Genomic DNA, 14,570 nt, shown 5'->3' on the forward strand with positions numbered 1-14,570 from the left:
AGATATCTATATATATATCTCAATGGACTTTGGGGAAGTGAATACTGTGGGAAAACCTTAGCAATATATAAAACAATAAAACAAGGAGAAAACCCAATAAGACACCTACCTTACCTACCTTACGTAGCTAAACTACAAAGTCCATTGAGATATCTATATATATATCTCAATGGACTTTGGGGAAGTCAATACTGTAGGTAAACCTTAGCAACAAGGAGAAAACCCAATAAGACACCTACCTTACCTACCTTACCTACCTTACGTAGCTAAACTACAAAGTCCATTGAGATATCTATTTATATATATCTCAATGGACTTTAGGAAAGTGAATACTGTAGGAAAACGTTAGCAATATATAAAACAATAGAACAAGGAGAAAACCCAATAAGACACCTACACTACAGGGGGGGGGGGGGGTACCTTACGTAGCTAAACTACTTCCATTAAAATATATATATACACATATATATATCTCAATGGACTTTTTTTAGATATATATATAGATATATATACATATACATTGAGATACATATATATATCTCAATGGACTTTGGGGAAGTCAATACTGTAGGTAAACCTTAGCAACAAGGAGAAAACCCAATAAGACACCTACCTTACCTACCTTACCTACCTTACGTAGCTAAACTACAAAGTCCATTGAGATATCTATATATATATATCTCAATGGACTTTAGGAAAGTGAATACTGTAGGAAAACGTTAGCAATATATAAAACAATAAAACAAGGAGAAAACCCAATACGACACCTACCTTACCTACCTTACGTAGCTAAACTACAAAGTCCATTGAGATATCTATATATATATCTCAATGGACTTTGGGGAAGTGAATACTGTGGGAAAACCTTAGCAATATATAAAACAATAAAACAAGGAGAAAACCCAATAAGACACCTACCTTACCTACCTTACGTAGCTAAACTACAAAGTCCATTGAGATATCTATATATATATCTCAATGGACTTTGGGGAAGTCAATACTGTAGGTAAACCTTAGCAACAAGGAGAAAACCCAATAAGACACCTACCTTACCTACCTTACCTACCTTACGTAGCTAAACTACAAAGTCCATTGAGATATCTATTTATATATATCTCAATGGACTTTAGGAAAGTGAATACTGTAGGAAAACGTTAGCAATATATAAAACAATAGAACAAGGAGAAAACCCAATAAGACACCTACACTACAGGGGGGGGGGGGGGTACCTTACGTAGCTAAACTACTTCCATTAAAATATATATATACACATATATATATCTCAATGGACTTTTTTTAGATATATATATAGATATATATACATATACATTGAGATACATATATATATCTCAATGGACTTTGGGGAAGTCAATACTGTAGGTAAACCTTAGCAACAAGGAGAAAACCCAATAAGACACCTACCTTACCTACCTTACCTACCTTACGTAGCTAAACTACAAAGTCCATTGAGATATCTATATATATATATCTCAATGGACTTTAGGAAAGTGAATACTGTAGGAAAACGTTAGCAATATATAAAACAATAAAACAAGGAGAAAACCCAATACGACACCTACCTTACCTACCTTACGTAGCAAAACTACAAAGTCCATTGAGATATCTATATATATATCTCAATGGACTTTGGGGAAGTGAATACTGTGGGAAAACCTTAGCAATATATAAAACAATAAAACAAGGAGAAAACCCAATAAGACACCTACCTTACCTACCTTACGTAGCTAAACTACAAAGTCCATTGAGATATCTATATATATATCTCAATGGACTTTGGGGAAGTCAATACTGTAGGTAAACCTTAGCAACAAGGAGAAAACCCAATAAGACACCTACCTTACCTACCTTACCTACCTTACGTAGCTAAACTACAAAGTCCATTGAGATATCTATTTATATATATCTCAATGGACTTTAGGAAAGTGAATACTGTAGGAAAACGTTAGCAATATATAAAACAATAGAACAAGGAGAAAACCCAATAAGACACCTACCTTACGTAGCTAAACTACAAAGTCCATTGAGATTCTGGGTTAGAGCAAGTGACTGACCTGATCAGAATGCTTGATCAGAATTCTAAGAACCAAACTAGGATCAGAGCGTGATGTCATCACATTCTGAGCGTGATGTCATCACATTCTTAGGCAACGGTTGCCAAGAGACACTAGGGATGCGTATCAGGTTGTTTTTTTTATACTGGTGCTTAAACCAATAGGACAAAACAATGATTGAAATCAAAGCATCGGGGGCGATGGTGGCGCACGGAGTAGAGCAGTGCGCTGGGTTTTCCATTAAAATATATATATACATATATATATATATCTCAATGGACTTTTTTTTAGATATATATATATATAGATATATATACATATACATTGAGATACATATATATATCTCAATGGACTTTGGGGAAGTCAATACTGTAGGTAAACCTTAGCAACAAGGAGAAAACCCAATAAGACACCTACCTTACCTACCTTACCTACCTTACGTAGCTAAACTACAAAGTCCATTGAGATATCTATATATATATATCTCAATGGACTTTAGGAAAGTGAATACTGTAGGAAAACGTTAGCAATATATAAAACAATAAAACAAGGAGAAAACCCAATACGACACCTACCTTACCTACCTTACGTAGCTAAACTACAAAGTCCATTGAGATATCTATATATATATCTCAATGGACTTTGGGGAAGTCAATACTGTAGGTAAACCTTAGCAACAAGGAGAAAACCCAATAAGACACCTACCTTACCTACCTTACCTACCTTACGTAGCTAAACTACAAAGTCCATTGAGATATCTATTTATATATATCTCAATGGACTTTAGGAAAGTGAATACTGTAGGAAAACGTTAGCAATATATAAAACAATAGAACAAGGAGAAAACCCAATAAGACACCTACCTTACGTAGCTAAACTACAAAGTCCATTGAGATTCTGGGTTAGAGCAAGTGACTGACCTGATCAGAATGCTTGACCAGAATTCTAAGAACCAAACCAGGATCAGAGCGTGATGTCATCACATTCTGAGCGTGATGTCATCACATTCTTAGGCAACGGTTGCCAAGAGACACTAGGGATGCGTATCAGGTTGTTTTTTTTATACTGGTGCCTAAACCAATAGGACAAAACAATGATTGAAATCAAAGCATCGGGGGCGATGGTGGCGCACGGAGTAGAGCAGTGCGCTGGGTTTTCCATTAAAATATATATATACATATATATATATATCTCAATGGACTTTGGGGAAGTCAATACTGTAGGTAAACCTTAGCAACAAGGAGAAAACCCAATAAGACACCTACCTTACCTACCTTACCTACCTTACGTAGCTAAACTACAAAGTCCATTGAGATATCTATTTATATATATCTCAATGGACTTTGGGGAAGTGAATACTGTAGGAAAACCTTATCAATATATAAAACAATAAAACAAGGAGAAAACCCAATAAGACACCTACCTTACCTACCTTACGTAGCTAAACTACAAAGTCCATTGAGATATCTATATATATATCTCAATGGACTTTGGGGAAGTGAATACTGTGGGAAAACCTTAGCAATATATAGAACAATAGAACAAGGAGAAAACCCAATAAGACACCTACACTACAGGGGGGGGGGGTACCTTACGTAGCTAAACTACGTCCATTAAAATATATATACACATATATATATATATATCTCAATGGACTTTTTTAGATATATATACGTATACATTGAGATACATATATATATCTCAATGGACTTTGGGGAAGTCAATACTGTAGGAAAACCTTAGCAACAAGGAGAAAACCCAATAGGACGCCTACACTACACGGGGGGTACCTTACGTAGCTAAACTACAAAGTCCATTGAGATATATATATCTCAATGGACTTTGGGGAAGTGAATACTGTAGGAAAACCTTAGCAATATATAAAACAATAAAACAAGGAGAAAACCCAATAAGACATCTACCTTACCTACCTTACGTAGCTAAACTACAAAGTCCATTGAGATATCTATATATATATCTCAATGGACTTTGGGGAAGTCAATACTGTAGGTAAACCTTAGCAACAAGGAGAAAACCCAATAAGACACCTACCTTACGTAGCTAAACTACAAAGTCCATTGAGATTCTGGGTTAGAGCAAGTGACTGACCTGATCAGAATGCTTGATCAGAATTCTAAGAACCAAACTAGGATCAGAGCGTGATGTCATCACATTCTGAGCGTGATGTCATCACATTCTTAGGCAACGGTTGCCAAGAGACACTAGGGATGCGTATCAGGTTGTTTTTTTTATACTGGTGCTTAAACCAATAGGACAAAACAATGATTGAAATCAAAGCATCGGGGGCGATGGTGGCGCACGGAGTAGAGCAGTGCGCTGGGTTTTCCATTAAAATATATATATACATATATATATATATATATCTCAATGGACTTTTTTTAGATATATATATAGATAGATATATATACATATACATTGAGATACATATATATATATCTCAATGGACTTTGGGGAAGTCAATACTGTAGGTAAACCTTAGCAACAAGGAGAAAACCCAATAAGACACCTACCTTACCTACCTTACGTAGCTAAACTACAAAGTCCATTGAGATATCTATATATATATATCTCAATGGACTTTAGGAAAGTGAATACTGTAGGAAAGCGTTAGCAATATATAAAACAATAAAACAAGGAGAAAACCCAATACGACACCTACCTTACCTACCTTACGTAGCTAAACTACAAAGTCCATTGAGATATCTATATATATATCTCAATGGACTTTGGGGAAGTCAATACTGTAGGTAAACCTTAGCAACAAGGAGAAAACCCAATAAGACACCTACCTTACCTACCTTACCTACCTTACGTAGCTAAACTACAAAGTCCATTGAGATATCTATTTATATATATCTCAATGGACTTTAGGAAAGTGAATACTGTAGGAAAACGTTAGCAATATATAAAACAATAGAACAAGGAGAAAACCCAATAAGACACCTACACTACAGGGGGGGGGGGGGGGGTACCTTACGTAGCTAAACTACTTCCATTAAAATATATATATACACATATATATATCTCAATGGACTTTTTTTAGATATATATATAGATATATATACATATACATTGAGATACATATATATATCTCAATGGACTTTGGGGAAGTCAATACTGTAGGTAAACCTTAGCAACAAGGAGAAAACCCAATAAGACACCTACCTTACCTACCTTACCTACCTTACGTAGCTAAACTACAAAGTCCATTGAGATATCTATATATATATATCTCAATGGACTTTAGGAAAGTGAATACTGTAGGAAAACGTTAGCAATATATAAAACAATAAAACAAGGAGAAAACCCAATACGACACCTACCTTACCTACCTTACGTAGCTAAACTACAAAGTCCATTGAGATATCTATATATATATCTCAATGGACTTTGGGGAAGTGAATACTGTGGGAAAACCTTAGCAATATATAAAACAATAAAACAAGGAGAAAACCCAATAAGACACCTACCTTACCTACCTTACGTAGCTAAACTACAAAGTCCATTGAGATATCTATATATATATCTCAATGGACTTTGGGGAAGTCAATACTGTAGGTAAACCTTAGCAACAAGGAGAAAACCCAATAAGACACCTACCTTACCTACCTTACCTACCTTACGTAGCTAAACTACAAAGTCCATTGAGATATCTATTTATATATATCTCAATGGACTTTAGGAAAGTGAATACTGTAGGAAAACGTTAGCAATATATAAAACAATAGAACAAGGAGAAAACCCAATAAGACACCTACACTACAGGGGGGGGGGGGGGTACCTTACGTAGCTAAACTACTTCCATTAAAATATATATATACACATATATATATCTCAATGGACTTTTTTTAGATATATATATAGATATATATACATATACATTGAGATACATATATATATCTCAATGGACTTTGGGGAAGTCAATACTGTAGGTAAACCTTAGCAACAAGGAGAAAACCCAATAAGACACCTACCTTACCTACCTTACCTACCTTACGTAGCTAAACTACAAAGTCCATTGAGATATCTATATATATATATCTCAATGGACTTTAGGAAAGTGAATACTGTAGGAAAACGTTAGCAATATATAAAACAATAAAACAAGGAGAAAACCCAATACGACACCTACCTTACCTACCTTACGTAGCTAAACTACAAAGTCCATTGAGATATCTATATATATATCTCAATGGACTTTGGGGAAGTGAATACTGTGGGAAAACCTTAGCAATATATAAAACAATAAAACAAGGAGAAAACCCAATAAGACACCTACCTTACCTACCTTACGTAGCTAAACTACAAAGTCCATTGAGATATCTATATATATATCTCAATGGACTTTGGGGAAGTCAATACTGTAGGTAAACCTTAGCAACAAGGAGAAAACCCAATAAGACACCTACCTTACCTACCTTACCTACCTTACGTAGCTAAACTACAAAGTCCATTGAGATATCTATTTATATATATCTCAATGGACTTTAGGAAAGTGAATACTGTAGGAAAACGTTAGCAATATATAAAACAATAGAACAAGGAGAAAACCCAATAAGACACCTACACTACAGGGGGGGGGGGGGGTACCTTACGTAGCTAAACTACTTCCATTAAAATATATATATACACATATATATATCTCAATGGACTTTTTTTAGATATATATATAGATATATATACATATACATTGAGATACATATATATATCTCAATGGACTTTGGGGAAGTCAATACTGTAGGTAAACCTTAGCAACAAGGAGAAAACCCAATAAGACACCTACCTTACCTACCTTACCTACCTTACGTAGCTAAACTACAAAGTCCATTGAGATATCTATATATATATATCTCAATGGACTTTAGGAAAGTGAATACTGTAGGAAAACGTTAGCAATATATAAAACAATAAAACAAGGAGAAAACCCAATACGACACCTACCTTACCTACCTTACGTAGCAAAACTACAAAGTCCATTGAGATATCTATATATATATCTCAATGGACTTTGGGGAAGTGAATACTGTGGGAAAACCTTAGCAATATATAAAACAATAAAACAAGGAGAAAACCCAATAAGACACCTACCTTACCTACCTTACGTAGCTAAACTACAAAGTCCATTGAGATATCTATATATATATCTCAATGGACTTTGGGGAAGTCAATACTGTAGGTAAACCTTAGCAACAAGGAGAAAACCCAATAAGACACCTACCTTACCTACCTTACCTACCTTACGTAGCTAAACTACAAAGTCCATTGAGATATCTATTTATATATATCTCAATGGACTTTAGGAAAGTGAATACTGTAGGAAAACGTTAGCAATATATAAAACAATAGAACAAGGAGAAAACCCAATAAGACACCTACCTTACGTAGCTAAACTACAAAGTCCATTGAGATTCTGGGTTAGAGCAAGTGACTGACCTGATCAGAATGCTTGATCAGAATTCTAAGAACCAAACTAGGATCAGAGCGTGATGTCATCACATTCTGAGCGTGATGTCATCACATTCTTAGGCAACGGTTGCCAAGAGACACTAGGGATGCGTATCAGGTTGTTTTTTTTATACTGGTGCTTAAACCAATAGGACAAAACAATGATTGAAATCAAAGCATCGGGGGCGATGGTGGCGCACGGAGTAGAGCAGTGCGCTGGGTTTTCCATTAAAATATATATATACATATATATATATATCTCAATGGACTTTTTTTTAGATATATATATATATAGATATATATACATATACATTGAGATACATATATATATCTCAATGGACTTTGGGGAAGTCAATACTGTAGGTAAACCTTAGCAACAAGGAGAAAACCCAATAAGACACCTACCTTACCTACCTTACCTACCTTACGTAGCTAAACTACAAAGTCCATTGAGATATCTATATATATATATCTCAATGGACTTTAGGAAAGTGAATACTGTAGGAAAACGTTAGCAATATATAAAACAATAAAACAAGGAGAAAACCCAATACGACACCTACCTTACCTACCTTACGTAGCTAAACTACAAAGTCCATTGAGATATCTATATATATATCTCAATGGACTTTGGGGAAGTCAATACTGTAGGTAAACCTTAGCAACAAGGAGAAAACCCAATAAGACACCTACCTTACCTACCTTACCTACCTTACGTAGCTAAACTACAAAGTCCATTGAGATATCTATTTATATATATCTCAATGGACTTTAGGAAAGTGAATACTGTAGGAAAACGTTAGCAATATATAAAACAATAGAACAAGGAGAAAACCCAATAAGACACCTACCTTACGTAGCTAAACTACAAAGTCCATTGAGATTCTGGGTTAGAGCAAGTGACTGACCTGATCAGAATGCTTGACCAGAATTCTAAGAACCAAACCAGGATCAGAGCGTGATGTCATCACATTCTGAGCGTGATGTCATCACATTCTTAGGCAACGGTTGCCAAGAGACACTAGGGATGCGTATCAGGTTGTTTTTTTTATACTGGTGCCTAAACCAATAGGACAAAACAATGATTGAAATCAAAGCATCGGGGGCGATGGTGGCGCACGGAGTAGAGCAGTGCGCTGGGTTTTCCATTAAAATATATATATACATATATATATATATCTCAATGGACTTTGGGGAAGTCAATACTGTAGGTAAACCTTAGCAACAAGGAGAAAACCCAATAAGACACCTACCTTACCTACCTTACCTACCTTACGTAGCTAAACTACAAAGTCCATTGAGATATCTATTTATATATATCTCAATGGACTTTGGGGAAGTGAATACTGTAGGAAAACCTTATCAATATATAAAACAATAAAACAAGGAGAAAACCCAATAAGACACCTACCTTACCTACCTTACGTAGCTAAACTACAAAGTCCATTGAGATATCTATATATATATCTCAATGGACTTTGGGGAAGTGAATACTGTGGGAAAACCTTAGCAATATATAGAACAATAGAACAAGGAGAAAACCCAATAAGACACCTACACTACAGGGGGGGGGGGTACCTTACGTAGCTAAACTACGTCCATTAAAATATATATACACATATATATATATATATATCTCAATGGACTTTTTTAGATATATATACGTATACATTGAGATACATATATATATCTCAATGGACTTTGGGGAAGTCAATACTGTAGGAAAACCTTAGCAACAAGGAGAAAACCCAATAGGACGCCTACACTACACGGGGGGTACCTTACGTAGCTAAACTACAAAGTCCATTGAGATATATATATCTCAATGGACTTTGGGGAAGTGAATACTGTAGGAAAACCTTAGCAATATATAAAACAATAAAACAAGGAGAAAACCCAATAAGACATCTACCTTACCTACCTTACGTAGCTAAACTACAAAGTCCATTGAGATATCTATATATATATCTCAATGGACTTTGGGGAAGTCAATACTGTAGGTAAACCTTAGCAACAAGGAGAAAACCCAATAAGACACCTACCTTACGTAGCTAAACTACAAAGTCCATTGAGATTCTGGGTTAGAGCAAGTGACTGACCTGATCAGAATGCTTGATCAGAATTCTAAGAACCAAACTAGGATCAGAGCGTGATGTCATCACATTCTGAGCGTGATGTCATCACATTCTTAGGCAACGGTTGCCAAGAGACACTAGGGATGCGTATCAGGTTGTTTTTTTTATACTGGTGCTTAAACCAATAGGACAAAACAATGATTGAAATCAAAGCATCGGGGGCGATGGTGGCGCACGGAGTAGAGCAGTGCGCTGGGTTTTCCATTAAAATATATATATACATATATATATATATATATCTCAATGGACTTTTTTTAGATATATATATAGATAGATATATATACATATACATTGAGATACATATATATATATCTCAATGGACTTTGGGGAAGTCAATACTGTAGGTAAACCTTAGCAACAAGGAGAAAACCCAATAAGACACCTACCTTACCTACCTTACGTAGCTAAACTACAAAGTCCATTGAGATATCTATATATATATATCTCAATGGACTTTAGGAAAGTGAATACTGTAGGAAAGCGTTAGCAATATATAAAACAATAAAACAAGGAGAAAACCCAATACGACACCTACCTTACCTACCTTACGTAGCTAAACTACAAAGTCCATTGAGATATCTATATATATATCTCAATGGACTTTGGGGAAGTGAATACTGTGGGAAAACCTTAGCAATATATAAAACAATAAAACAAGGAGAAAACCCAATAAGACACCTACCTTACCTACCTTACGTAGCTAAACTACAAAGTCCATTGAGATATCTATATATATATTTCAATGGACTTTGGGGAAGTCAATACTGTAGGTAAACCTTAGCAACAAGGAGAAAACCCAATAGGACGCCTACACTACACGGGGGGGTACCTTACGTAGCTAAACTACGTCCATTAAAATATATATATATATACATATATATATATATCTTAATGGACTTTTTTAGATATATATATATAGATATATATACATATACATTGAGATACATATTTATATCTCAATGGACTTTGGGGAAGTCAATACTGTAGGAAAACCTTAGCAACAAGGAGAAAACCCAATAGGACGCCTACACTACACGGGGGGGTACCTTACGTAGCTAAACTACGTCCATTAAAATATATATATATATACATATATATATATATATCTCAATGGACTTTTTTAGATATATATATATATAGATATATATACATATACATTGAGATACATATATATATATATATATTATATATATATATCTCAATGGACTTTGGGGAAGTCAATACTGTAGGAAAACCTTAGCAACCAGGAGAAAACCCAATAGGACGCCTACACTACACGGGGGGGTACCTTACGTAGCTAAACTACAAAGTCCATTGAGATATCTATATATATATCTCAATGGACTTTGGGGAAGTGAATACTGTGGGAAAACCTTAGCAATATATAGAACAATAGAACAAGGAGAAAACCCAATAAGACACCTACACTACAGGGGGGGGGTACCTTACGTAGCTAAACTACTTCCATTAAAATATATATATACACATATATATATATATCTCAATGGACTTTTTTTATATATATATCTATATATATATAGATATATATATACATATACATTGAGATACATATATATATCTCAATGGACTTTGGGGAAGTCAATACTGTAGGTAAACCTTAGCAACAAGGAGAAAACCCAATAAGACACCTACCTTACCTACCTTACGTAGCTAAACTACAAAGTCCATTGAGATATATATATCTCAATGGACTTTGGGGAAGTGAATACTGTAGGAAAACCGTAGCAATATATAAAACAATAAAACAAGGAGAAAACCCAATAAGACACCTACCTTACCTACCTTACGTAGCTAAACTACAAAGTCCATTGAGATATCTATATATATATCTCAATGGACTTTGGGGAAGTCAATACTGTAGGTAAACCTTAGCAACAAGGAGAAAACCCAATAAGACACCTACCTTACCTACCTTACGTAGCTAAACTACAAAGTCCATTGAGATATCTATTTATATATATCTCAATGGACTTTAGGAAAGTGAATACTGTAGGAAAACGTTAGCAATATATAAAACAATAGAACAAGGAGAAAACCCAATAAGACACCTACCTTACGTAGCTAAACTACAAAGTCCATTGAGATTCTGGGTTAGAGCAAGTGACTGACCTGATCAGAATGCTTGACCAGAATTCTAAGAACCAAACCAGGATCAGAGCGTGATGTCATCACATTCTGAGCGTGATGTCATCACATTCTTAGGCAACGGTTGCCAAGAGACACTAGGGATGCGTATCAGGTTGTTTTTTTTATACTGGTGCCTAAACCAATAGGACAAAACAATGATTGAAATCAAAGCATCGGGGGCGATGGTGGCGCACGGAGTAGAGCAGTGCGCTGGGTATTCCATTAAAATATATATATACATATATATATATATCTCAATGGACTTTTTTTAGATATATATATATATAGATATATATACATATACATTGAGATACATATATATATCTCAATGGACTTTGGGGAAGTCAATACTGTAGGAAAACCTTAGCAACAAGGAGAAAACCCAATAGGACGCCTACACTACACGGGGGGGTACCTTACGTAGCTAAACTACGTCCATTAAAATATATATATATATACATATATATATATATCTTAATGGACTTTTTTAGATATATATATATAGATATATATACATATACATTGAGATACATATTTATATCTCAATGGACTTTGGGGAAGTCAATACTGTAGGAAAACCTTAGCAACAAGGAGAAAACCCAATAGGACGCCTACACTACACGGGGGGGTACCTTACGTAGCTAAACTACGTCCATTAAAATATATATATATATACATATATATATATATATCTCAATGGACTTTTTTAGATATATATATATAGATATATATACATATACATTGAGATACATATATATATATATATTATATATATATATCTCAATGGACTTTGGGGAGGTCAATACTGTAGGAAAACATTAGCAACAAGGAGAAAACCCAATAGGACGCCTACACTACACGGGGGGGTACCTTACGTAGCTAAACTACAAAGTCCATTGAGATATATATATCTCAATGGACTTTGGGGAAGTGAATACTGTATGAAAATATAGAACAATAGAACAAGGAGAAAACCCAATAAGACACCTAAACTACAGGGGGGGGGGGGTACCTAACGTAGCTAAACTACTTCCATTAAAATATATATATACACATATATATATATATATCTCAATGGACTTTTTTTAGATATATATATATATAGATATATATACATATACATTGAGATACATATATATATCTCAATGGACTTTGGGGAAGTCAATACTGTAGGTAAACCGTAGCAACAAGGAGAAAACCCAATAGGACGCCTACACTACACGGGGGGGTACCTTACGTAGGTAAACTACAAAGTCCATTGAGATATCTATATATATATCTCAATGGACTTTGGGGAAGTGAATACTGTGGGAAAACCTTAGCAATATATAGAACAATAGAACAAGGAGAAAACCCAATAAGACACCTACACTACAGGGGGGGGGTACCTTACGTAGCTAAACTACTTCCATTAAAATATATATATACACATATATATATATATCTCAATGGACTTTTTTTATATATATATCTATATATATATAGATATATATATACATATACATTGAGATACATATATATATCTCAATGGACTTTGGGGAAGTCAATACTGTAGGTAAACCTTAGCAACAAGGAGAAAACCCAATAGGACGCCTACACTACACGGGGGGGGTACCTTACGTAGCTAAACTACTTCCATTAAAATATATATATATATACATATATATATATATCTCAATGGACTTTTTTAGATATATATATATATATAGATATATATACATATACATTGAGATACATATATATATCTCAATGGACTTTGGGGAAGTCAATACTGTAGGAAAACCTTAGCAACAAGGAGAAAACCCAATAGGACGCCTACACTACACGGGGGGGTACCTTACGTAGCTAAACTACGTCCATTAAAATATATATATATATACATATATATATATATATCTCAATGGACTTTTTTAGATATATATATAGATATATATACATATACATTGAGATACATATTTATATCTCAATGGACTTTGGGGAAGTCAATACTGTAGGAAAACCTTAGCAACAAGGAGAAAACCCAATAGGACGCCTACACTACACGGGGGGGGTACCTTACGTAGCTAAACTACAAAGTCCATTGAGATATATATATCTCAATGGACTTTGGGGAAGTGAATACTGTAGGAAAACCTTATCAATATATAAAACAATAAAACAAGGAGAAAACCCAATAAGACACCTACCTTACCTACCTTACGTAGCTAAACTACAAAGTCCATTGAGATATCTATTTATATATATCTCAATGGACTTTAGGAAAGTGAATACTGTAGGAAAACGTTAGCAATATATAAAACAATAAAACAAGGAGAAAACCCAATACGACACCTACCTTACCTACCTTACGTAGCTAAACTACAAAGTCCATTGAGATATCTATATATATATCTCAATGGACTTTGGGGAAGTGAATACTGTGGGAAAACCTTAGCAATATATAAAACAATAAAACAAGGAGAAAACCCAATAAGACACCTACCTTACCTACCTTACGTAGCTAAACTACAAAGTCCATTGAGATATCTATATATATATCTCAATGGACTTTGGGGAAGTGAATACTGTGGGAAAACCTTAGCAATATATAGAACAATAGAACAAGGAGAAAACCCAATAAGACACCTACACTACAGGGGGGGGGGGGTACCTTACGTAGCTAAACTACGTCCATTAAAATATATATACACATATATATATATATATCTCAATGGACTTTTTTAGATATATATACGTATACATTGAGATA

The sequence above is a fragment of the Pungitius pungitius genome, chromosome 16, assembly GCF_949316345.1.
Source record: "Pungitius pungitius chromosome 16, fPunPun2.1, whole genome shotgun sequence".
NCBI classification, from domain to species: Eukaryota; Metazoa; Chordata; class Actinopteri; order Perciformes; family Gasterosteidae; genus Pungitius; species Pungitius pungitius.